Here is a 27,978-nt window from a genome sequence, read left to right on the forward strand (position 1 = left end):
TCCAAAAGTGACAAGGAGCTAAAAGTAAGATTCCTAAGACCCTATTCGACACCAATCTCAAGCCTAAGATCGTAGATATTCTAGTTCTTTTACATTGATTGAAAGGTGAGGTAGAAGCACTCAATTTTATTAAATATTATTTCTTTTTGGTAAAAATCATCTATTTAGATACACATTATGTTGATTGGGCATATGAGGTAAGTGAGCATCTATCTAGATCCCTCAGTGCTGCAAAGTTTTACAATACCTTCTATATGTCTTCTTTCCTAATTTATATGTTAGCTTCTCTACAATTGTGGCTAGGCCTTCCCAAAATAGAGAAATTCCTTGATGATGTGAAAAGTTATGAATTTTATCCATGCTTGCAATTATAGAATAGGTATGCAAAATATGTTAGAGTTAATGACTCATTTACAATGAGGATTTGTAGGGAACTCCAGCGATGCAAGGAGAGGAGGTTCAGCCCAGAAGCAATGGTGGCCATTAGTTAGTTTGGTAGCTACTTTATTCAATTCTCATCCTTTTCATATTTGCATCTTGTAGCTTTCAACAAGTTTCCTTTGAAGCTACCTAGATACCCAAGTGACCTGATTGTGCTGATAGAGATCGTGAAACAAGCAATCTAGGTGAACGTGCTAAGCATCAATTTGAAGAAGAAAGAGTATGAATTACCTATGAAGGTTGGAGCTTATGGTTGTGAGCCTCAATTTGATGCCAAAAATATGCTCAAGGCATTTGAGACTAAGTACAAGCTAGAAGAATATGATGTCGTGAGACCCATGTTCGATCTAAATGGATATGAAAGAGAGGTGCTACAAATTGGGAGCATGATCAAGCATGTCACTACTGTAGAAGATTATTGGGCAGATTGCAAGGATGAGCCGGAGAGTTGAGATTATGATTTTTCCAAGCTCTTAGTGGAACAAGTGAAGACATATGTTATTGATCTTAATGTTGAAGGATTGGAGGATGATGGTCAAAATAGGTATAGGAATACATATTTGACCAAGTTAAGAGGGATTCCTATTAGTTCTAAACCATATGTCAATGTGGAAGAGAATCTTGATATCATGATGGCTAGGATCATCAAGGGAATGGAGAAATGGTTTGAGTGGACAACCAAAAATAGTTGGAGTAAGGGTGCAACCACTCAAGCTTCTCTAGTAGCTACAACACCTACTTCACCGCATAGTACTACATGAGGCATGGCCATATCTTCCACTCAATGGCTAGCTCAACCTTCAGGTGGGGGAGATCAACCTCCATATAAGAATGTCCCTATAGCCTAGACCTATTAGGATGGTTCTCTCCTAGTTATAGGAACCTAGGCTAGTATTGAGGAAAGGAAAATATAGGAACCAAATGATAGTGTCTCCACTCTAGTCCCATCCACTCACACTACCCCTATTCCTTCTCTGCATAACACCCCAATCCCATCTCCTCATCATAACCTCATTCCATCAGCAAGTGCTTCACTTTTGAAGCCAAGTGGTTCCCCTTTATAGATAGTAGATTTAGTGGATGGAAAGAGTAGCAGTAGTGAGTCTTTCGAGTCAGATGAGGCAATGAAGAAGACTTCAAAAGTGGAGAAAGGTCAAAATTCTTCTAAGTTCATCTCTCAAGATCAAAAAAATCCTTTCTCTTCAATTTTTGTAACAATTACTCTAGTTAAGAAAAAGATGTTCAGTATTCAATCACTTGGCATGGCTTCCAAAGTGATAGGAACATATTCTTGGTTGGAAGATAGTTTAGAAAGGAAGAGAAAGAGAAAGGATGAAAGTGTCCCCACAAAAGATATTGTATCTATCATAGTTCATTCTAGGACTACATTGACAAAGGTTAAGAAACAAAATACTTTGTCAATATTTGGACAAGATCCTAAAACAAGGCACTTAACAATGGAAATAGCCAAGCCAAACAAAGGAGGGAGAATTGAGGACATGATGGCAGATGATTTCACTCTACATTCAATTAATCTGGGAGAGGCTATACATGACAAAAAGGTTGGCCTATGGAGTTCATGTAATTAATTTATAGAAGGACAATTGGAGAGCCATAAGTTATCAAAGATCAGAGTAAAATTTGAGATAGAGGATTTGAACAAATTCATTAAGCAACTAGTCACCCCACTAGCAACTATCTTTGGTGTGTTAGTAACCCAGAATCCTACTGATATTGAAGTACAAGCTCTCATATCTAAACTTTAGGAGGATAGACATTTTAGTCAAATTGGAAAAGAATGGATTAAGAAACTCAAGTCAAAAGGATTTTATCTAATAGATCAAATTTGTAATGCTATCATCAGACTAGAAACAGAAAAGGACAACATCATGTCTAATAGTAATACTCTAGTCGAAGAAAGGGTCAAATGTGATGACTGCATCTCTCTTTTAAAGATGATCATTTAGATGAAAGTGAAAGAATTAGGTGAAGCAAAGATTTTGAAGAAAGGAAATGAACCTTTGTTCAAATGGGTCCAAAGTATGTAGTTCAAGCTAGAAATGATCCAGGTAGTTGAGAAGGGACTCAAGGAAATAGAGGATAAAAAAAGAAGACTCAAGATAGAGGATTCAAACTTATGAAAGGATTACACACTGATTCAAAAACCAGTGGTCAAGGAAAGGCTCTCATTGGAGTAGATGTAATGAAAAATAACTTTTCTACATTTTTGGATAATCTATCCAGAGTGACTTCTAGTAGTCAAAATAGAATTGCAGAACTGCAGACACTTATTGGTTGTATACATGTAGCCACAAAGGAGATGCCAAATCAGTTGAATGTTGTAAAGGAGCTAGAAAGGGAAAATTCAATATGGGTCTTGAGATTCGCTAATATACACGTGCCCAACCATGAGGAGCTAATTCCCGTAATAGTTGCTGCTAAGGCATATAGAGCGAAAACAAAAAAGGGGAAGAAGTCTAAATGATTCATATTATACCCTCTTTTTATTTTCTTTTGTAATTTTGAAATATGACAAACTAGCATCTTTCCAATTGTCATTTTCAGAAGATGAACCAATTAAACTTCTATTGTAACGGTCATTTCGAAAGTCTATATGTATGAAATTGAAAGATTAATGAAAGGTCGGAAAATTTTTGGTGTGAAGTACTTTTTTTTGTAGAGATAATTGAATGGTATTTTATGTCAATCATTTTCTTTTCTAGTTGTTTTTATATTTAGTTTATGTTTTCTCTTTTGTTTAAATTGAGACAAGGGAAAAATAGAGTTTTACTTCCCCTATTTTGAGACAATGAATGAATGTAATAGGTGTTGTTATTGTTCATTCAAAGAGAAATCCCTTCAGCATTTTCAGTTTAGTAATCATAATTCAGATTCAAATTTAGTTAGGTCGGTATTAACTATTGCTTAGATAAGTTTTATGAATTCATAAGATGTGTGAGTGCATAAAACCATTTTGGTATTGAGAAACTTCTATTTGCCCGAGTTAGATTCTATTTAGGTCTAGCTTGGTAATACCTCTTCTATTCTCAAGTTAAGAACCTACCAATTCAAAGGGAAGCCATTCATCCACAAGTGGCTTTAAAACTATTTGTGTTCATATATTGTTCCAAGTTGGGCATTTAAGAGTTAGAATTTGAAAGAATGAATCTATTTACCAACACTCTTCTTCATCTTCTAGAATAACTTTTGGGACTAATGGAAAAGGAATAACCTTTCTTATCACTTTTTGTCTCCTTTTAATTAGAGTTTTGATCTTTCTTCTTTTTGGAGCCGATGGGGAGGCTTCTTCCTCTTGTTCAGGAGGAGACACTTCTTGTATTTTTGTTTCAGCTCCTTTCTTTAGTTTCGGTGGTGTCACTTGAGGATTATTTGAAGTACCCTTTATACATTCTCTACCCCATGTTGTTATGGTACTTGAGTTGTCCCTTCTTCTAGCTCAGCTTGTTGGGGTGAAGTTATTTTCCTCTTTCCTTTACCCTTCTAAGCCCTATAGTATAACTTCTCTATCAAGTTGGTGCACTATTTCTGGCCTCTTTAAGGACTAAGCTATGAAAGTGGGCACTATCACTTTTTCTTCTCTACCTTTGACTGGGTGGTTTGTAGATTGGAAAACTATAGTTTGAGGAATTAGATCCAACTTGAAAGGTCTTTTGATCCAATCCTTGGTCAATTGAATGACATGCTTCACCCTATGATTAATATATAAATTTTCCTCTTTATTTATCTCTACATTCATGATATGTCGATCAAAAATCTTATCTCTATTGTACAATGCATCAAGGACCTCTTTATTATCTTGTTGTACTACCTTTAAAGGGACCTTTATCTTCAATGCACTATCTTCTAGATTGAGAGTCATCCTAAAAATATCCCTTATATGGATTTCGTAGTCATCCATTTCATTCATCCAATGATCCTCCATTACATCTTCATGTTGAAATTGCTTCCCCACTAAATACTGCACTTTGCCAATGTTATCAAAGAAAGGATGAGGAGATTTATTCTCATCCAAGTTATACTAATCCCACTTAGACTCAAAATTTAGAATATCCTTTTTCCAAACCACACTAAATGGTCCTATAGTAATGGGCCATACCTAGGTTTTCTTGTGTTACTTCCTCACTCTCTCATATGTAGATAAGAGTTGCTATGCAATTTCTAGCAATATGAGCCTAGCACATGGATACTTGGGGAGCTTCTTGGGATTGACAGTCATAGCCAATACTCTCAAATTGGTAAATGTCTTAAATTGGATGTAATAGGCTCCGATTTATGTGATCTTTATTGATACTTCATTTGACATCCTTTTTGCATAATCCCCTTCAATGAATCAAATGATTACAAAAATGAAGGCATCATTCACTATTTTGTATTCTTTGTTGTGCTCTAAAAGATTTTTCTTCACCAACTAGGGGTATACTATATATGGCCATGCATTTTCATCTTGCATGCTACCCCTTTTGAACAATCCTAGATAGTTTGTTGCCCTCACAGCTAACAAATATACCAAATAAGATGTCATGTAGAAATTTTGATTGTTCTTGACTACCACTAGTTACTAATCCAAATTCTCACTGAGAATTGAAGCCCAATCAATTGGCATATTTGTTTTTATGATGGTCTCAAAGAAGTGTACCATCCCTATGTTTAGGTCTCCTAATGCCGGTAACCCCATGACTCTACTCAAGAGTACTATAAAATATCCAATATCATCTTTCATATAGCCTCTTGTCATGTGTACTTTTCCTACTTTTGTCCAAGAGGAGTCTTCTCAATGAAATACAAAGATTAAATGATTTTAGATGCTTCCTTTGTATGTTCTCTATACCAGGTTTCTGCCTCATGATATGCCAATCTAATATTATGGTTTACTCTTAGAAGATGGCATAAATTTTCTATATTCTTAGGTCTTAGATCTAGTATGATCTCTCTAGTTATGTTTTTTGCAACCCTTTCTTCTGAGACATAGTTCTTTGTTAGTGCCATGATTAATTTTGAAGACCGTACTAATACCAGATGTGATGTTGTGTTGACTAGCCCTTATCTGATAAGAGCATATATCATTGAGGATCTCTTAGTAGGTTTGTTGCATAGAACTAGGAATTTATTCTAGTTGATATGGCCAAGCTTAGTGTCCTAGATCTCTTAATATTCTTCTTGAAAGCATCACTTTTCTAGAACACCTTGAAATTTGAAAACTACTTGTTTTGGGTCCATCTTTGCAGTGAGGGAGGACAATGAGGAAGCCATTAAATCTACACAAAATCAACATCCATTAGTTTGGAGGTGGAAAAAACTAACATAAACCCTAATTATGACAAAAGACAACCCAAAAACCCTAATCCTTTAAAAAATTTCTAAAAAAGTCAAAAACCCTATTAAACACCTCTGAATAAGAAAAGTGGCACACCTTGCACACTTGGGAGGTGCACTAAGTGTGCCTTCCTAAATCAAGATAACATCACTAAGGATGTGCACCTAGCACACCTCATGGGGTGCACTAGATGCACACCCTTATAGGAAAAAGGAATGCTTAGTCTAAGTGAAGTTGTGCACCTAGTGCACTTCATGGGGTGCACTAGATGTGCACCCTTATAGCACAAAGGGATGCTTAGTCCAAGTGAAGGTGCACACTTGCACACCTTTCACTTGGTGAAGGTTAAGTTTTATTTTTTTTAGAGTTTAGTTTTAGTTTTAAGGTTATGTTAATGAAAGCACCCCTCGAGAGGTGCACAAGGTGCACACCTTTTTGCCTTAGATGTTTAATGTTTAGTGTTGTGTGTGTGCAGGTGAGGTGAGAGGGATCAAGCACAAAAATGCACCTCAAGAGCTGTAGAGGTGTGGGAGCATGGAGCGAGAGGGAAGAATGGTAAGGAAAGGGGGTGAACTCCTAGGCTTTATAGGCTTGGGGGTCAATGCACCTCTTAGAGGTATGCTACTATGTAGGTGCATAGATGCACACTTCCAAGAGGGGTGTGTGTTTTTTCTTGAATAACTTAGTGCACTAGTGCACCTGGTGAGGTGCACTAGGTGCACTAGTTTACCTCTTCCCTATGAAAATTTTATTTTTCTCTCAGAAACATGATTTCTAGAATCTAGGTTTTTAGGCAAAGACCCAAATTTTACTAAAAAACACTAGGAAAAATCCTTAAAAAGACTTAGATCCCAAACTAGGGATCTAAAAAAGTTGAAAAAATAAAGTAGGGGGTCCCCATTTCTAGGTGAAATGGGGCGTGTGTTTTGAAACCACAACACTTTCCTACCCAACCATGAAGCCTTCACTTCCTTGGGATCCTACCTAAATTGTAGAATTCCCAACCCTACAATGCATATGAGTCTCAAATAGTACAATAGGCAGGAGGTATCTGGTGCAGCTATGAAAGAAACTACTCTCCACATATGTCTAAGTACAACTAATCATGGATATGGCAAGGACATGGAACACAAGAAAGTATATTCAAGAAACATATGCTCATAGCTTTTGCCAAAGTATTTTAGTACCAGATGTAGTGCCTCTCGTGTTTGCAATATGTACCTTGTCTATTTTGATTTGAGAGATACTTTTTACTCTTATTATATGTACCTTGAGATGACCTTAGGGTCAGATGTTATAATTTGATTTAGTATCATAGATGCCTTACTACTATGCTATTCAGTTTATCATATTTTCATGTTGATGCCATTTTGAGATGATAATAGATCTATGATGATATTTGATTATCTGGTATTTGGACATATTTGATGATTATGTTATGTGATGGATCTTATATTATGGTTATTTACTTCATTCTTGTATCTTTATGCTTAATGTGAACATGAGTGATGTAAATGGATTAATTAGGCATTTAATGCATTAATTACTTTGGCTATGATATTATTATGCAATTGCACTTGATCATGTGTTTTAGTGTGTAGAATTTATGTCTAGCAGTGGCACATGGAGTTAGTGATTCAATTATTCATATTTCACCAATGTGATCCCTATATGGTTAACGTATCCTTATTTTAGTTTTTTAAATTAAAACTTTTTGGTGATTAATAAATCTAAACTCATTTGCATTATGTGATTAGACCAATGAACATGCCTATGCATTTAAAAATTCACATTGTTGCGAAAGTGTTTAAGTGATTTTTTGTGATTTTGGGTTTTCAGGCTTTAAATATTTTTGGATTTAATTTTTGGCAGCTTTGCCTTAGGTGAATTCCTATTACAGAGAATAATATATTTTCATTTGGGTTGATTTAGAGTCTAGCTAGTCTAACTGGCTATTTGCCCTAATTGACTATTCACTTGAAAAGTGAATAAGTATTGAAAAAAAAATTCTATTATTCACTTCTCACTTTTCAAAAATAAAAATTTGAGAGCTCTTTTGAGAATCCTCTTCTGAAGGATTCAAATTCTATTTGTTCTTAGATCTGTGAGCGTGGATTTTTTTTGAGATTAGTCTCATTGGATCTGGCTTCAGGAGATCTTGCTTTGCCATCACTTTCAATAGATTTAGTGGGTTATTTATTTTATTAGGCTATTTTTAGTTTCTACCCCGTTTTCTATTAGGTAGGGCCTTCCCATTTAATTGTTTCTACTCCATTTCAGCTTTTGTTTCTTGTAGCAATATGTTACGAGGTTGAGAACTAGTGTTCCCCTCCATTTTTGTTTTGTGGTTCTACTCAATTGGTCAGGTATGAACATTTTCCCTATTTTTTGGATGAGGATTTGGGGTTTTGAGCTGTTATGCTAGTTGTTTTTTCATACAGTGTCCAAACTCCTTTATTTTTGGATTTTTGGGGTTTCTGCACCCAAAGGCCAATTCAGTTTTAATTTCAAAATTTTCCTATATTTTGAGGTTTTTACCTCATTTTGCGTACTACCTAGTTTTCTCAAGTTTTTTGGCATGAGTTGGGTTGTCAACCTGGATTATCCATTTGGATGTCGGTCAGACCTTCATTGCACTTTTATGTTGCATTGGGATGTGTGTTATGTCCATCCTCTTGAGTCTATTATCGATTGAGTGACTTTTTGCTTTGTGTTCTCATCTAGTCCTTGTGGTATGATCTTCATAATGGTGGTGCACTATACATGAGTACATGCATGTACATTTGTTGGGTGACTTGCAGGGCCTAATCTTTCATGGTACTTCCAAAAGTTATGATCATTGGGGTTGGGTTGGGAATTTACATGCCTATGGGCACTCATCATTGGATGAGCATGGGTAGGGTAGGGTAGCATATGGAGGGGGCTTCTATCTCGTTTTTTGGTGAGCATTATACTCAGAGGGTTGGCAAAGGAAGTTTTAATCAAGTGATAACTAAATAAAACACTAGGTGGTAATAAAACTTAACATAATAAAATGATGTGGTTTGCTAGAGTCTTCTGTCAAGGAATTGAACCTGCATAGTTCAAGCTTGGGCTTTTCGATGCCAAGTAACTCTCCATGATGTTAGCCCCTACTTAATAGCCCATTGAGTGTCTAACCAAGACCTGTAGTTTATGCATTGTTTATGTCTTGGTTTAAGTCATCATACTACCTAGTGTGTGTGTTAGCCATGGATGTTTTCTCTGTGTGTGTGTTTGTGGTTGGATCATTATTTCCATCAACACAATGAGAGTGGACCTATGGGTGCCACATGTTTAGGAGGCATAGCTACCCATACCACTACTAGGGACCAGTGCACAAAGATGGTCTTCATTCTAGTGTGTCCATTGTTGGATGTTTTCACTTGGTACTTTAGGTTCCGAAGTATGCTTTCTTGTGATTTATGCTTTCATTGGAATGCTTGTATATCATGTTTAGATGATGTTAGTTATTGTCACATTTCCTTATTATGATGATTAGCATGTGACAGGTGATGTTATCTACTTTGTACATTTATCTTTTTCTTTACTTCTAGCATGTTAGATTTCCTTATGCTTATGTTGTAGCATGTTTTAGTTGTGATGTCCCTATTATGATAGTACTAATGATCTGATCAATGGCTTGGGATGTTACACATGGGGGATGGCTAGGGCACACAATGGTCTTATGATGCTATTGATAGTTGAGAGGAACCATGTACTTAGTTTGTTTGTACTATTCATTGCGATGTTATTTCCATCTACCATGATGTTACTTTTAGTACTCTGCAATGTTTCCTTTCTATACTTTCCCTTTTTCTACTTGTTAAATGGTTAGATGTTTCTATCTTTCAGCATTGTTTTCAAGTGTTTACACCTCAAATTGTGGATCTCGTACTCCCTAGAGTGGAGGTTCTGAACTCAGTTTAAATTTTTTGTTTATCCATAGGAGTTTTTCTTTCTTTTCTTGGGTGACCATGTGTTAGCATGGGGTGATACAATATTATATTGCACACCCATTAACATTATTTCATGCATTCCTTGTTTGTGTTGCATACTTCTTAGAGTAATTTCATGTGATACTTTCTAGTATTGCACCCCCATGGATGAAGTTTCATATGATACTTAATGTGTATCATACACCATTGAGAGAAGTATTTCCCTATCCCTAAAAGCATCACCTTGCTTCTTTAGAAATGTCATGTGATGCTAGAAAGCATCACCTAGATATTACAAAAACCTATTTGTGTGGATAACGGGCACTTTTTGATTTGATTCAAACTTTTCAATAATTTTTTAGGGTACCCTCTTAGGTGTTCTTTAATCCCGTGGTATCACATTTTTAATTTGGAATTATTTCAATTTGAATTCAGTTGTGCTTTATTCCTTGTCAATTATTTTGGTTAGTAGTGGTGTTTGGAGGTCTGTTGGTTGTTGGGATGTTGGTAAAATCTTTCATCGCAATCTATGTGATCTGTGTATGATGTTGTCATGTGCACTCATACTTGTTCAAAAAAGATCTTGGCTTGTATTTCATCCTTGTTCCAAGCATCTTTGGGCAGGGCATTACACCAGATGTATAATGGCTATTAGAGTGTAAAAGAAAGCATTACTTCTACCCTTCCCTTTCTTTTCCATATTCGACACTATTTACTAGAAGGTAAGATTCCCAAGTCTCATACACAACAAGTAAAATGATCAAAATCTCAATGTAAGAGGAAGAATGCCATGTTCTTCACAATCTAATTTACTCCCTTATACATTCTATCAATGTTTCTACATTAAACATGATAGAGAAGATAACTCCACATCATAGGAATAGCAACATAAAACACATACCCTAGCCACCTTAACATGGAGAGAAATCTCAAAATAAAGGTTCACAATTTTAATTGTAATGAAAACAATATGCATATTATGAAATCATAGAAATTTAGTCAAGATGCAATTATACCAATATGAGATACTCAATTTAGCAATCATTTCATAATATTCCCATTTTGACAATTTTTAAAAGAAGGCATGGTCAACCAAAAGGCATGAAATACACAAGGAATATCCTATACTATCATGTCAGAACTAACCATAACTAGAATAATCAACCCATGGAATAATATCATACAATTGAATATTAAGTTAGTTGACTTATAATTATGTGACCTAGGGTTATGACTAACATAGTGAACTCAAGGCCCTAATGTGGAATCCAAAGCTCTGATACCACATGTAAGGACTAGGTATGTGCAAGATCATGGTCAACCAAACTATGCCCTTAAGTGGTAGTGAAAAACTAGCAAATCAGGGTTATGTCAACTTGACAAGTAATTTTAAAGTAGTTATGAACTATATATAAAAAAGTTATAAGAAAAGAATCTATAGAAAATTGAATGTAGTTTCTAAACTACTAGGCCTTATCTGAAGAAAAAAAATTGTTTGGAATTTTTTTTGGATTTGAATGTAGTAGTACAAACATTTTAGGGAAAAAATAAGAAGTAGGTGTATGTCTAACCACCTTCATCAAAATCAAATGATAATATTTTTAAATAAGATTCTAGATATATGAAGTACACTCATGCTCGGATGTGACACATATTTTTGTTTTTTTATTCCAAATAAATAATTAATTATGAATTTTCTACTATACCATTTTTAGAATTAAAAAACTCTTGTGTCTAACCACCCTAACTAATTAAAAAAATTTCAAAATTAAATTTATCTTGTTTTCTCCTTATAGTAGTTGAAACATAGAAATTCATGCATCTTTTGGATTTCAAAAATATTATATGGTTTAAAACTTATAGCTATTTTTTAATTAGCATATTAATCAACACTTTGTAGCTAACTCCATTAGAAGATAAATAATAATTACTTAATAAACTCATAATTTAAAAAATATTACATCAATAGAAAGTTGAGAATGTACTCAAGAAACCCTTTTCATTTCATCAAATTTGGATGAAAAAAAGTTGTCAGCTACGTCATCGAAGTTAGAAATAGACAATAATACGCCAAAAACACATTTTAGGGATGTTTTTGGTGTTGACCATGGAGGGTTAGCATCCAAAGAAAAACCAAGCCTACTTGGGTACCTGATAATATCGGGTACCCATTCCCAAATTAGATACGCATTCTCAAATTAGATACCCAATTTTCCCAAATTAAAAATTAAAAATATTTTTTTCAACTTTTTTTTATAATAGTATGACCCCTTTTCAGGATCCTTAGTATTTTTTGTAAAGGCTTTAGGACCCTTAACCATACATATAATGGTTCTGAAGTATCCAAAGGGGTCATAGGGTGCCCTTTGACACTCTTTGACCCTTTCAATCAAAATATGTGTGCTTATAGGTCCTAGGACCCCTAACCACATAAATGATATGATCTAATTGCTCAAAAGGGATCCTAGAATACCCTATGACCCCTTTGACCCATTTTATGACATTAAGTGTGTTAGGGGTCATATCATACTCTATTACCCCTTTTGACTCATTTGAACACATTATATATGTTCCTAGGACCCCTAGGAATCTATTTTCTTGTTTAATGGTCAAAAGGGGTCATAGGGAACTTTATGACCCCATTCAACCCATTCAAACACATAATGTATGTCCCTAGGGTCCTAGGGCTTCTAGGGAAATATGCTATCATATAATGCATAGAAAGGCATCATAAGGTACTCTATCACCCCTTTCAACTCATTTGAACACATGATATATGTTAAGAGGGGTCCTAAGACCCATAGGAACATATGTTCTCATTTAATGGGTCAAAAGTGGTCATAGGTAACCCTATAACCCCATTAGATCAATTTAGACACATGATATATGTCACTACGGGTCCTAGTACCCCAAGGAATATATGTCGATACATAATGAATCAAAATAGATCATAGGGTATTCTACAACCCCTTTTGACCCACTCAAACACATGATCTATCTCCCTAGGGTCCTAGGACCTTTGGGAGAATATATTGTCATATAATGGGTCAAGAGATGTCACAATGTACCCTATGACCCATTTTGATCCATCCAAACACATGATGTGTGTCCCTAGGGGTCTAGTACTAATAGGAATATACATTGTTAGATAATGGGCTAAAAGGGATCATAGGGTACCTTATAACCCCTTTGAATCCATTCAAACACATGTTTTATGTCCCTAGGGATCCTATTAAACCTATGGAAATATTTTGTCATATAATGGGTTGAACAGGGTTATAGGGTACTATTTGACCTCTTTCAAATAATTTCAACACGTGATATATGTTTCTCAGTAGCCTAGGACCCCTAGGAACATATGTTATCATTTAATGGGTCAAAATGGAACATATGGTACTATATGACCACTTTTGACCCATTCAAATATATAATTTATGTCCCTAGGGGTCCTAGAAGCACTAGGAGCATATGTTATCATATAATGGGTTGAAATGGGTTAAAGGGTACTCTATAACCCCTTTTGACTCATTTGAACACATGAAATATCTTGCTAGGGGTCCTCAGATCCCTACGGACATATGCTCTCATTTAATGGGTCAAAAGGGGTCATAGGGCATTCTATGACCCCATTCGACCCATTCAAATACATGATGCATTTCCCTATGGTTCTTAGGACCCCTAGGAAGATATATTAAAGCATACCATATGAATCCTTTAGATCCAATCAAACACATGATATGTGTCCCTAGGGGTCCTAGTATCCACAAGAATATGTGTTGTCATATAATTGGTTGAAAGGGGTCCTAGGGTACTCTACAACCCTTTTTAATTCATTTGAACACATGATATATGTTCTAGGACCCCAAGAACATATGTTCTCATTTAATTTGTCAAAAGGGGTCATAGGTAACCATATAACCCAATTCAAACCATTCAAACACATGATGTATGTCTGTAGGGGTCCTAGGAGCCCTAGGAAAATGTATTATCATATAATCATTTGAAATGGGTTATAGGGTACTCTTTGACCCGTTTGGCTCATTCAAACACATGATATATGTTCCAAGAGGTCCTAGGACCCTTAGGAATATATGTTCTCATTTAATGGGCCAAAAGGGATCATAGGGCACCCTATGACCCCATTCAACCCATTAAAACACATGATGTATGTCCCTTGGGGTCCTAGGACCCCTAAGAACATATGTTGTCATATAATAGGTAGAGAGGGGTCATAGTGTACCCTGTAACCCATTTCAATCTATTTAAACACATCATGTATGTCCCCCCTAGGAACATATTTTTTTATATAATGGGTCAAAAGGGGACCTATAGTACTCTATGACCCCTTTTGACTCATTTGAACACATGATATATGTTCCTAGAGGACATATGTTCTTATTTGATGGGTCAAAAGGGGTCTTAGAGTACTCAATGACCCCTTTCAACTTATATTTATAATTATAATATGTTTCTAGGGGTCCTAAGACCCCTACAGTTATATGTATTCATGAAATGTGTTGAAAGGGGTCATAGGTTATCCTATGAATCTTTCAACCCATTAGAACAAATAAAATAGGTCCTACGTAAAGTCATAGGTTATCATATGACCCCTTTTGACCCATATATATAATTATAATAACTCCTTAGGGGTTTTAGTGTTGGTGTTTTGAAACACTATAGGTTTCAAATTACCCTGACAAAATAGCAACTTTGTAGGGCAGTTGTATCGCAATACATCTTGTTAAAAGGAGAACCTCTGGTGTAAATTGAATACTTTAGTCCTATTTGTTAGTATGGTTTTGCCCATCCAAGTCACCAAAAAAATGGAAACTCTACTGGGGAGGTATTGAATCTGAAACAGAGATTCAATATGATTGAAAGAAAGGCATGTGCAAAGTCTGCTACAACAGCAAGGGGTAGTGTTTTCCATCTCTCTGCTAAATATTCATGCACCCCAGTAAGTTTTTATCTATTTATAGTAGTATGTTGTGAGAATTGGATGTAAATTGTGTTCTATGAATATTATAAGTCTATCTTCAATCAGTTCAATTTTTGCATATGTTGTTGAGAAAAGTTTAGAGTCAAGAATCGATATATGAAGTGTATTCTCTTTTCAAGGTGTTAGTGATTTGAAAGTTTTTCCATATTGAAAGTCTAGTTCAAAATTTATAAGTGGTAAATTGTTTTAGATCTTTCCTTACCAAGTGTGAGTGGCAACTCTAGTCTAAATATCTATTCTAGTGCATGGTTTATTTTAATATCAGAGGCTTTCAATGTTTGTGGGCAGATCTAGTTTGTTGGGAAAGAGAAAGTATAAGTTCTTGATTAATGGTTTATGTGTTTGTTTTTAACTGCTGAAGTAGTTGATTTCAAAAGGTGAATCATTGCTATGATTTCATTTTCCTCTTCAAGGAGGTGGCAGCTCTACAAGGATTCTATCTATGGTATGAAGGATTTCATATGTGCACCTATGCCAATCAGCAGAGAAAAGGTTTCATATAGCAACACATAAAAGGTATTTTCAATTTTCATGTATTTGTCTTTCATTAAAGTTGAATGGTAGAAATGGTTTCTTCCATCTAGTGTTTCAGCACTAAGAAAAAAGGTAGAAATTTAAAATTTCAAGAGATGGATTTAGAGTCTAGATCTGAAAGTGATGTGCCAACTCTTGAAAGTGTTCATGCAAATATTGCTAGGCTAAAAAGAAAGATTCACAAGAAGACCATCCTAATGATAAGATATACAATTGGTGACATTAAGGGTGTTAATGGATTTCAAATTTACATAAATTTTAAATCAATAGTTATGAATCTTGATGAGTTTTTCAGACTTGAGGAGTCTTCATAGCCAATGGTACTCTTAGAGGTTTTTATACCACATTTAATTGATTGGTCAGCAAAGTCAAGATTAGATAAGATTTGTGAAATCCAAGATTTTATCATTGAGATTGAAAGTGCTTTGAATGCTAATGAATCTAATGTTAATGAATGCAATGGATTTGTTGAAAATTATATTGAAGATGAAGAGTCTTAGTTTTATGAATCAAAGGATAGTAATCAGCAATTTTATGACATGGATAATGTGTATTCATCTTGTTATGATGATGATTGTAAAGAAGAGGAAAGTGTAAATTTTTGCCAAGTAATTTGTTTTAAGATGCTAATCTAAATGGTGAAATTGATAGAAGAGATGTTTTCAGCTTACCTCATGAAAGTGTAGATGAAAATCATATTTATGATGGAGGTAAGAAGTTATGTCCAAGGCCATCATGTGTACATAGTAGGAGTAGTTGTTTCCCTATTTTCAATAAATTTGTGCAAGAGAAATTTTTGCTATCAAGTGTGTGGTCTGCTTCTCCTAGAGATCTAAATCCTTGCCATGCCTAAAAGAGGCATGCATCCCCAGACAGAGCTACTATTGGCCTCATTTTTCACTATTCAAATTTTTTTCATATTACAATAACAATTCAATTTCTTATTCAAAATTAGGGTTTTGTTTCAAGATTTGTTTGCCATAATTTAAAAAAACCTTTAATTTTGTGTTACCCTATTATTTTTTGTGCTCCATGTTTCCAAGGGTAGGGTTTTCATTTTGAATTCATATATGTATAGGAAGTTTTAGTCTTTTTAAAAATTTTTATTTCAAATTTTCTACATATATCTTTTAAAAATCCTTTCCCAACCATTTTATCCCAGTCACCTTTATCCTAACCATGGTTATTTTGTTTAGTGTTTCAAAAAGCATCTTAATTGTGGTAGTTTATTTGCACCAACCATGCCTACAAGATGGATCTCCTTAACTTTTATGTAATGTGAGAAAGCATCTTTTTGCGATGTAGCACTTGATGACATTGGGTTATAACTACGCTGCAAAGACTGGGACTTGTCAGAACTTTTTCACAGCTATTAGTATGGTTAGAGCACGTGCAACTTTCTAGAAATATCATTGGTTGAATCATACATTGCGTTCATTTTTGGGCATCACATATGTACGTCGTTGATCTTTGGAAGATCAACAGTGGGTGCTTTACCACTTGATGAAGTTAATTGAAGTTTAAATAATGTAGGCAAGCATTGTGTTGACCCTTGTCCAAGATGATGATAGGTGAGTTATTATGAGCAACCCTTAATGTTTTTTTTATCCACCATTGATCTTTCAAATATCTACGATTGGTGTGTTCCCACTTGATCAAGATGAAAAGGTTTTAAATAATGTAGGGAAGTGCCTTGTGGACACATGTCCATGTTGATCTTAGTGCCATACTTTTTGAGATAAACCATCACCACTAACATCTATTTTCTTTTCATACTTTAGGTGTCATAATTCTATTAGTTATTTGTTCTGATATGATAATTGATAACATCATATTGCTCTACCGTTGATCTTCAATCGATCAATGGATAATGCTTGCCTGCATTATGGAGATGCAAGATAGTTAAATAAAGCACATAAGTGCCTTTTTGACAAGTGTCCATAATGATGTAATCATTTCTATCTCATGCTATAAAAACAATTTAGACTATGTCATTGTTGATCTTTCAAAGATCAATGGTTGGTGCTTGCCCACTTTATGAAGATGATCAACAGATAAATAAAGTAGGGAAGCACCTATCTGATGTATGGCAAAGGCTGACATTATGGACCCACTTCTCTAAAGGTAGTAAGAAGTTTTCTTATGTGGTGGTTGTCAGAGTGTACTATTCTATGTGGAAATTTTCTATTGGTTGATGTAGCTAACTAGGTGTTATGGCAGTACAATAATCTATGATCATCAATTTAACCATGATCAAGGGTGGGTGCTTGCCCACATTCTCAAGGTGCAAGGAGTTTAATCAATGCAGTGAAGCACTAATGTGACATGTGGAAAAGTGGGACCAACTACAACCAAGGTGGGATGATGTGTGCCAGGTTGGAAGATTTATCATGCCCAAGTCAGAAGTTAGATGAAAGATTGTAATTTTTGGATCAAGACCAGATCAATGATCATGACCAAGTTGCTATGAGAAGTTGTGCACTATTTACCCCATGCAACATGGTGACCAAGGGACCCACCACAGCTATGTGAATGTAATGTAGCTTCCTCACCTTTAGATTAAATGCAAATCTATGGTTATCACTACGTTGCTATAAAGAGTTGCTCGAGATTTAAGGATAGTGACATAGTGAAAAAGGTAAATGAAGGAGGGACCCACCACTCTGATATTAAAAACTACATTAAAATATCTTCCATCAAATTGAGATGAAATCAAGGGCTATCACTTCATTGCTATGGAAAAATGTTCACTCTTTATGTATAGAAAGGTAGCAACTCAATGACACATGTCCTCAAGGATTAGTGGGTCTAGTTTGAAGTGCCAGTAGTGAAGAAAAGGTTCAAATGGAGAGTTTTTATTGGTTTGACAACTAGCATGTCACATGGAAGATGAGTCATCCCTATTTTCACTCTTGAATCATAGGATCAAAGGATTGAGACACGAAGTGAAGAGGATCTATGATCTTACGTCTAATCATAAGATCGTAAAGATAATGCAAGGGTCATTATGATGGTATGGTAAAGGCTTTCTAGTGTGGGATTGTAGAAGGATTCTCAAATGTTCATGATGTCACAAAAATAGTGTGTTGTATGATCAGATGGAGAAAATAAGAAAGGAAGGATGCTGCAAAGTAAATAAGAGGTTGGAGATGTGGGGCCCACTTGAGAAAAATAGTAAATAGGAAGTGGACAAGTGGCAAGGAGATTTGAAAATAATATAAAATCAAAATTCAAATATTTTCAATGCTCAGACTTTCAAATGGTTTAAAATATTTAAATGATTTAATGGTTTTATATAGTTTTACTATATTGATCATTTCAATTTTTATTTTATGCTTTGTTCAGTCTAGGACCAAGATTTTCAATTTAATCTTAGGGGCACCATGAATGAGAAAAGAATAAACTCTTCATTTTTGTAGTCATATTTTGTGCAGGTGTTAACCATGAGTGGCTACAGGCAGATTTGTAATTTTGGGGCCTTCTCAATGAAATGGGCTAAAATTGAAAATATAGTTACAGGATTGGTAAAACCTAGTAAAATTGTAGTTGGGGTCACTTTCGATCACCTTTATTTAGTTTAAACCCAAATTTTTAATAGCATTTCATGAGGTTTTTAGATTTTTGGCAAACAGAAAGGTTTTCATCATTGAATATGAGATGTATCAACTCAGTTATAGAAGATTAATGAAAACAAAATTAGATCAAATGGGAGAGAGATTAGAGAGATTCTTTTCACTACTGTTAGTACACATATGGACCTAAAATTTAAACTTTAAGTTTTAGGTTTTGAACCTCTCTAAAGTGCTTTGAACTAAGGTTCAAAATGGTTTGAACTAGTTCAAAATGTAGATTGGTTAGTTCAAAAAAGTTCAGAATTCTGTCTTAATTCATATTTTAGGTTCAGATTGTGTTAGTTCAATAGTTTCAAAAAAAAAGGTGTGCAAAAGTGTAGATTAAGATGAAGATTAGGTCAAGTGGTTCAGAGTGGTTTAATTTGTTTGAACAATTTTGAAGTTTGAGAAGATTTTGAATTCAATTTGGAGACCTGGTGAATTCGGTATTATAAATGTCTTTGGTGATTTCAAAACATAATGGTTAAAATCCAAAGAGTTCATATTCTTAGAGTTTGAAGACTTAGCATCTATAGATTCAAGTGTAGGTTCAAAATGGAAGCCCAATGATTTAAAGGTCAAAGTTTGAACTTCAAATCTTGTATTGCAGATTTAGGATTCAAATTTTAGATTAAGATTTGAATTCTCAATATGCCTATTGAAGTGCTAGTATTTCCATAAGCATGAGGTTTGAGGTTCAGGGTCAAATTTTAAATTTTAAGTTTTAGGAATTGTCCAAATCTCAAGATCAAAGTACGTCTTGATGTTTCAGTAGTCTAAAGTAAAGGGTATTCATAAATATAGAAATTTGGACATTCGAGGTATTTGGATAGATACTAATCTTCAAAGATTGTGAGCATGGTTTTCTAAATCCCTAGGCACTTATAAGAAAGAAAATTAAAAATATGGATATTCATTAAAGTGAAGTGGAGATAAAGTTGGAATGGGGTTTATCATGTTAATCATGCTTTAAAACCCATGTCTCAAGCAACATAGAAGAAGAAGTTACATATGGGTTCATATCAATGTTTCATTACAAAATGATGAAGTTACTCAAAATATTTACAAGCATCCTCTACATGTACGTAATCATGATTTCCCCTCAAATATGTCAAAATATCATCAAGAAATGTAAACCTTCTCCCTTGCCAATAGGAAGGTAATGAATATAATGCAAGTTCCAATGGTTGATCAATAAAATTGATAAAGATGCTTAGGCTCAAGAGCAAAGCCCATGCAAGGATGATATCAAAGTAACAAGGGTAGCAGTTAGGGTTTATGAGTTACTATATCATTTCAAGCTCAAATCTATGGCATTCAAAGTGAAAAGTAAAGACTCATGCACGCGATGGTACAGGAAACCTAATTCCTCATTATGGAAATTTGTGACTACAAATAACATTGCAATTGGAAGATACAACATCCAAATTGAAGACAAATTCCTATCATCATAGTGGTTATAGAGAAAACACAAATGGAATATGGGTTAGCAGAGTATAAGGAACCAGCCATAATGAAAATCAAGCTCGAGGACCACACCAATTCATCAATATATATATATATATATATATAGACTAGTGCTTGGGGTTAATTCTATCAATCAAAGATACAAAATCATATATATAGGGATACTATGTGGTTTGCACTATTACAAATATGATATCCCAAGGTAGTATTATCAGTGTTTCTATGGATTATATAGGAATCTACTAGCAAGGCTTCTCTCTAAAGATTACATTTTTTAGTAGAGGTCATTATCACCTTGGCATAAGACTATCCTCTTTCAAAGATGGAAGTCGATGAAAGAAACTATAGTAATTTCCTCAAGTGGAATCTTAAGGCACATTATATGTGTTAAATTTTGCTAGTTGTTGGTGTTGGGTCCATTATATCACAGCTTCTCTTCTTGTCAATACTTAATCATATCCATGGAGAGCATAATGTCTTATGCATGGCATTGGGTGCATCTATTGCCTACGGCATATTCACAGGCTTGGTTTGGGCAACTTGGGTTCCATATTTTGCAACATCATTTGGAGTTATCTATGTACTTGTTAGACCATTTATTTATGTATTTGTATTGCAAGGAGAAATTCCAAATGACCAGGGAACAACTTAGGGACTTCTTTCTGGTGGTCAGTCCCTTGCAAGCTTGATTTCTCCAATAGCAATGGGTCCACTTATAGTATTGTTCCTATCAAATAATGCTCCTTTTCACTACAAAGGTTTCAACTTCATTTGTGCCACGACTTCATTGGTAGTTGCATTACTTCAAACATGTCTAATGAAACCCACATCTCCTCTGATTGGAAATAGTAATTAAGAGAATGATTATATACAAGTATAAGCATGATGAGTAAGGCCTTTTAGGCACTTTGGAAAATGGATCATAAACTAACTCTGACAAATTTAAAGTGAAGTTGGCCACTTCTTATCTTGTCAAGGTGATCAAGAAGATCAAACAATGTGGTTAATTAATATTATTGACCTTCATGAAGGAGCCATTTGCATCCAAGAGTTATCTTGTGGTATCAGTTCATTACATTTTATGTTTCTTGAATGGAAACCTAGTTACGAAAACTTTTGAATTTGAAAACCCAAATTTGGAAGGCACCTTTTTTTCAATAACATAACCTATAGTTTGAGGTTTATCTTCTTCTATGATTATAGTATGTTTAGAAAAAGTAGAATGTTTTAATTGAGACTTAGAGGCTATGGTGGCAACTTATTGAAAATTTAAAGAAATCAATGCTTGCTAAATCAAAGTTTAATGGTGCAGAAAATATAGCAAGCAAGTTGGATGGTACAATTTGAATGTGTATGGAAGTTTGCAAGACCACCTTAACGATGGAATGAGAGCTACAAAAATTATACTCAATGAAATCCAATTTCATACCTATCTCTAAAGATTAAGATGGGGGAAGAAAGATATGTGTAGGTTGGCATTAAGGGAATGAACACCTAACCCTGATAATTTGCATATTTTAACATTAAGAGTGTTATTTTTCATGAATAAAGGTTTCTTGTAAGCTCATTATCCCTACTCTCATCCACATTTGAAACTATTGAGTCAGGTTTAAAAAGGATAGTCTGAAATATAAAAATTCTGGATTGTAAACATATCTCCCACATAATCTTTCTAGGACAGAATATGAAAGATTATGTATTATATTATAACCTTAATGACAAATTTCATTATAAGTTGCTATCCAATATTCAGTTGAGATCTGAGCATTACAACTATAGGAGATTGAAAATATTAAAAGAGGTAAAGGAAGATCAATTACCATCCAAGAATTAGTTATTAGAACTGACAGATGTCATCAGAAAGTAGGGTTTGAGGGATTGAAAGAAGATTTCCAGAATTCTAAAAAAGGAAGAAGGTAAACATAAAGGGGGTTCCATCTTTTCTCTTAGAGACAACAGACTGTGGGCTACAACAAACTGAGAAATTTTCATGAACTTTCCCATTTTCTTGTGGAGGATATAGGGAACAAAGCCATGGTTTATTTTCTTTATGAACTATGTGTTAGAAAGTAGGAGAGTTTTGATTTGTTTATATAATGCAGAGGAGGAGTTTTAGCTTTTTGTAATGGTGATTGTAATTGCTAATGTGTAATAAGGTCTTCGCATCTTCTATTTTTTTGGGAAGGGAGACTGTAAAGTTGATTGTTTATCAAAACTTTGAGTTTGATCGATCCTCTTTCCACTAATTGTGAACTTTGTGTCACTTTAGTTTTCTCTAAATGTGTTTTTACCATCATTGTTTCTTGTATATATTCTCTATTTTTGCACTTTCTCAACAAGATGGAAAATGTATTTCTTGATTTCATCCTTTGTAGCATGTCAAGGTGAATGGACTTTGTGTCATTTACCATTTATTTCATCGTATTTGTTTAGTTTTTCTACATCTACTTTGTGTTTATAGTTAGATTTTTAAAATCCTTTTGTGCTTTCTGGTTAAAAGCATCCACAGTCTATTCATTGTATATCTTACATGGGGAGCTATACCTAATAAAATTTAGAGGAAGTTTATCAATCCAATGATAATCTATCCAACTATTGGTGTTGATTTGTCCTATTACTTGAGCATTTAGGGTCATATTTGCATGAATTTCCTTGGAGGACAATCTATTCACTAATAGATTTTTGGCAACTCCGCTAAGGAATTGAAGTGAAGATTTAAGTGCCTAACATTGCTTCCTCAATTTTATAATTATCTTTGTGTGCAAGATATTGGTGATTCTATATGAAGAGCATGCCGGATATAGAAATGATGAGAAAACCAAGGCCAAACCCTTCTCTTCTGGAACTTTGTCAAATTGATAATAAAGTGTTATGTGACTTTGTGGATAGATTTAGGGAGAGTATTTCCAAGGGTATCCAGAAAAATATAATCTTTGCAGATGATGCAAGATCTTGGCTACTGTGGAAAGGCCTCTGTAGAAGATTTCATAAGTTGAAAGATTTGCAGAATCTTGAAGAGAAGGTGACCTATTGAAGAAGCATTTGGAGGTAGATGATGATGAACCCCCCATTATCTCAGTCTCAACCATGCATCTCAATCTCCTTGTCATGAATGACCAAGAAGTACAGCCAGAGTTACTCCAGCCTCATGTTGATCCAATTTCAATAGATGAGAATATATGTGCTAACAATGGAGAAATGGTAAGCAATAATGGTCAAATCTTATTTCAAGATTTTTCTTCATCTCATGTAAAAAAATTTATAGTAAAGGATCATGGTGATCATTCTTTTCTTGAAGATTATATTGAAATGCTTCCTTGTGGTTCTTTATCTAAAAATGAATCTTTAAATGTCACAAGAGATTATGAGGGTATTGTTTCTTTGAATGTGAATGCTGAAAAAGATCCTATTCTTGAATCTTTCCATTCCAAAGATATTGCAGTAGTAGACCTTATATTTAATACTGATTTGAATGGAGGTGCATCTAAATCTTTTTCTCCATGTCTTGAAAGTTTTAGTTTTGAGAAAATTGATAGTCATCACATTTCAGAAGTTCCTATTGATAAGAAAGTAGATAACTTTCCTCTGGAATTTTAGTCTTTCACTTTCAATATTAATCATCTTTCTTTGAAAAGTTTTCTTGATGAAAGGATTCAGAATAATATGCAACATGGAAATGAACTTCTTGTTTTCACAGAAAGTGAAGATGATTCTGCATGTTTGAAAACTAGTAATCAGCCCATGCAAAGATTTGTTTAGTTTGATGATGAAATATGTAATTATGGAAACATGAAGAAAAGCTTCTTTCTCATGATAAAGATGCTGAAATTAATATTAAGTCTGTAAACTATTCAGCTAAGGCATGGAGAGGAACATCACTTAATCAATAAGAAGGAATCATTGATGAATTCTTGTTATATCTTCAGCTAGAAGCAATTTTTCATGAAAATAAGGTAAAGATATATTTCAATGAAAATCCTCATGCTAATTTTCTTCTTGAGGAAAGGAGGTCTAAAACTAATTTCCAATCTAGTAGTGATTTAGCTAAGATGTTGAATGACACTCCTCTTAATGAGGAAGAAAAAATCATAGACACATTCTTGTCATCACTCAAGCTAGATCGTTTCATTGATGATGTTTTGGGTATTTGTTCAAATTAGATTTAGAATGAAGAATTCATTGATAATTTTTATTTTCATCCATTTGTGCACAATTTTTTTGATTTGGATTGTGGGAGAAATGCTGAAACATGTGATGGCATTTTGAAAAGAGAAAAGGATGGAATTTGTGACATGTTTGATGACAGCTAGTTCCTTGAAAGAAACAAAGAAGACACATATCCAAGGGTTGATCCTATATTAAATGAGGCATCTCTATGGCTGCAAGTTGACCATGAACCTGTGTAGGAATTGAATCTTCATGATAGTATTTTAGGGTATTGTGCATCATTTCTTGGTGAGATCTCTACATTTTATGTTTGTTAGCATGAAGCAGAATGTGAAAGATCAATTCTTAAGTGAAGATGAGTACCATGATGAGTTATGGCTATTCAAAAAGGAGATTTGGATCAGCATATGCATGTACATGGCCAGTTTGAAGTTTGGCATTGAAAGAGTTGTCAGCAAGCAATGGTTTGGAGTTGTTCAATTGAGGTACGATTTGCTAATTCAAAAAGGCTCCTATTTCTCCCAACCAGTAAATGGTTTCACATAACTTATTTTTTCTTTTGATTCTTATGGTAGGTATTCTTTCTACCTTAGTAAATATTGTCAATAAGGTTTTTTGTGCATAGTGGTAGTCTGAATAATGTACAAGCTTCATGCTTGTTGGTAGTTTAGGAGTTTTTGTTTGCTAGTTTTGCCCTAGTCTCCTCCACCCTCTCTACAAGCAGCTCCACATTTTCTATTTTTGTTGACTTTATTTGTCCAATGGACAAGACACTCATCTTTAGCCATATATTACTAGAGTTCTTTATTTTTGCATCAAAAATAGTCCCACAGTTAGAGCCTCTGTTAGTACACATATGGACCTAGAATTTAAACTTTCAATTTTAGGTTTTGAACCTCTTTGAAGTGCTTCAAACTAAGGTTCAAAATGGTTTGAAGTAGTTCAAAATGTAGATTGGTTAGTTTAGAAAAGTTTAGAATTTTGTCTCAATTCATATTTCAGGTTCAAATTGTGTCAATTCAATAGTTTCAAAAAAAAGGGGTGCAAAAGTGCAAATGAAGATGAAGAATAGGTCAAGTGGTTTGGACTAGTTTAATTTGTTTGAACAAGGTTGAATTTTGAGAAGATTTTGAATTCAGTTTGGAGACCTAGCAAATTTGGTATTATAAATGTCTTTGGTGATTTCAAAATATAATGGTTCAAATCCAAAGAGTTCATATTCTCAAAGTTTGAAGACTTAGCATCTATAGATTCAAGTGCAAGTTCAAAATGGAAGCCCAGTGATTTAAAGGTCAAAGTTTGAAGTTCAAATCTTGTATTGTAGACTCAGGATGTCAGATTTTAGATTAAGATTTGAATTCTCAATATGCCTATTGAAGTGCCATTATTTCCATAAGCATGAGGTTTGAGGTCCAAGGTCAAATTTTAAATTGTAAGTTCTAGAAATCATCCAAATCTCAAGATCAAAGTATGAGTTGATGTTCCAGTAGTCTAAAGTAAAGGGTATTCATAAATATAGAAATTTGGACATTCGAGGTATTTGGAAAGATACTAATTTTCAAAGATTGTGAGTGTGGTGTTCTAAATCCCTAAGCACTTATAAGAAAGAAAATTCAAAATATGGATTTTCATTAAAGTGAAGTGGAGATAAAGTTGGAATGGGGTTTATCATGTTAATCATTCTTTAAAACCCATGTCTTAAGCATCATAGAAGAAGAAGTTACGTATAGGTTCATATCAATGTTTCATTACAAAATGATGAAGTTACTCAAAATATTTGCAAGAATTCTCTGCATGTACATAATCATGATTTCCCACAAAATATGTCAAACTATCATCAAGAAATCTGAACCTTCTTCCTTGTCGATAGGGAGGTAGTGAATATAATGCAAGTTCCAACAGTTGATCGGTAAGATTGATGAAGATGCTCAGGCTTGAGAGAAAAGCTCGTGTGAGGATGATATAAAAGTAACAAGGGTAGTAGTCAAGGTTTATGAGTTGCGATATCATTTCAAGCTCAAAACTGTGACATTCAAAAGTGAAAAGTAAAGACTCATGCATGTGATGGCACATGAAACCTGATTCCTCATCATGGAAATTTGTGACTACAAATAATATTGCAATTAGAAGATACGACATCCAAATTGAAGATGAATGCCTATCATCATAGTGGTTATAGAGAAAGTGCAGATGGAATATGGGTTGGCATAGTATAAGGAACCAAGCATAATGACAATCAATCTCAAGGACCGCACCAATTCAACAATACACACACGCGCGCGCGCTAGCACTTGGGGGTAATTTTTTCAATCAAAGATACAAAATTATTTATATATGCATACTATGTGGTTCACACTGTTACAAATATATATCCCAAGGAAGTATTATCAGTATTTGTATGGCTTATATAGGAATCTACTAGCATGGCTTCTCTCTTAAGATTACACTTTTCAGTAGAGGTCATTATCACCTTGGTGTAAGACTATCATCTTTCAAATATGGAAGTCAATGAAAGAAACTATAATCATTTCTTCAAGTGGAATCTTAAGGCACATTATATGTGTCAAATTTTGTTAGTTGTTGGGGTTGGGTCCATTATATCGCAGCTTGTCTTCTTGCCAATACTTAATCATTTCTTGGGAGAGCATAATGCCTTATGCATGGCATTGGGTACATCTATTGCTTGCGGCATATTCAGAAGATTGGCTTGGACAACTTCATTCCATATTTTTCAACATCATTTTGAGTTATCTATGTGCCTGTTAAACCATTTATTTATGTATTTGTATCACAAGGAGCAAGTCCAAATGACTAGGAAAAAGTCAAGGACTTCTTTCTGGTGCTCAGTCCCTTGCAAACTTAATTTCTCCAATACTAATGGGTCCACTTATAGTATTGTTCCTATCAAATAGTGTTCCTTTTCAATACAAAGGTTTTAGCTTCATTTGTGACATGACTTCATTGGTAGTTACATTACTTCAAACGTGTCTAATGAAACCCACATCTTCTACAATTGGAAATAATAAAGAGAATGATTATATATAAATTAAAGCATGATGAGTAAGGCTTTTCAAGAACTTTGGCAACTGGATCATAAACTGATTATAACAAGTTTAAAAGTGAAGTTGGCCACTTCTTATCTTGTCGATGTGATCTACAAGATTAAACAATGTGGTTAATTAATATTATTGACCTTCATGAAGGAGCCATTTGCATCCAAGAGTTATCTTGTGGTATTAGTTCATTACATTTTATGTTTCTTGAATGGAAACCTAGTTAGGAAAATTTTTGGATTTGAAAACCTAGAATTTGAAGGCACCTTTTTTTTCAATAACATAACTTGCAATTTGAGGTTTATCTTCTTCTATGCTTATAGTATGTTTAGAAAAAGTAGAATGTTTTAATTGAGACTTCAAGGCTATGGTGGTGACTTATTGAAATTTTAAAGAAATCAAAGCTTGAGAAATC

At 34.3% G+C, this 27,978-nt stretch overlaps 2 pseudogenes; both read left to right on the top strand.

The window, feature by feature from the left end:
* Positions 1–674: 674 nt before the first annotated feature.
* LOC149536060 (uncharacterized) lies at positions 675–21,223 on the top strand (annotated as a pseudogene).
* Positions 21,224–23,134: 1,911 nt separating this feature from the next.
* On the top strand, positions 23,135–27,567 carry LOC149536061 (uncharacterized; annotated as a pseudogene).
* Positions 27,568–27,978: the final 411 nt, after the last annotated feature.

This window comes from Cupressus sempervirens, chromosome 10 (genome assembly GCF_028749045.1).
Source record: "Cupressus sempervirens isolate cs-2001-9-10 chromosome 10, ASM2874904v1, whole genome shotgun sequence".
In the NCBI taxonomy this organism is placed as follows: domain Eukaryota; kingdom Viridiplantae; phylum Streptophyta; class Pinopsida; order Cupressales; family Cupressaceae; genus Cupressus; species Cupressus sempervirens.